Source organism: Mesitornis unicolor, unplaced genomic scaffold (assembly GCF_000695765.1).
Source record: "Mesitornis unicolor isolate BGI_N332 unplaced genomic scaffold, ASM69576v1 scaffold12493, whole genome shotgun sequence".
Taxonomy (NCBI): Eukaryota; Metazoa; Chordata; class Aves; order Mesitornithiformes; family Mesitornithidae; genus Mesitornis; species Mesitornis unicolor.
Window position 1 is genome coordinate 1483 of NW_010175375.1, and position 348 is coordinate 1830.

The following is a 348-nucleotide window of genomic DNA, read 5'->3' on the forward strand; positions in this document are numbered from 1 at the left end:
TGACAGTGCCTCATGGCTCTTACTTTCTACTTTTTTTATTTCAAGAACAATTCAAAAAAACCACTAAATCACCAAAAGGTACAATTGAAGTTTCTGAGCACTGTTTGTCTGCTGATTGTTCAAACAAAGGGCTGGGGTGTCACTAGGCGTGTGGAACAAGAGGCTTTTGGGCCCGATTCCAGGTTCTCTTCCCTCAGGCCAGGGCAGGGGAAGGCAGGGCGTAACCAGGCCGCTGAGCCGGTTGCTAGGGCCGCACTGTGCCTAGCAACTGCTTACCTCGGCTCTGCGCTTGCGCAGTGATGAGTCCTACGCCGCGGGGCACGCCGGGAATGCGCAGAGCCGCCGGTG

The 348-nt window shown here is 54.3% G+C and overlaps 1 protein-coding gene across 1 annotated transcript in view; it reads left to right on the forward strand.

The window, feature by feature from the left end:
* The window catches only part of LOC104538236 (TRAF3-interacting protein 1-like), a gene marked incomplete at its 3' end in the record, with an annotated part of 9965 nt that overhangs the window by 193 nt on the left and 9424 nt on the right, over positions 1–348 (forward strand). The gene's annotated exons all lie outside the window — the stretch shown is intronic.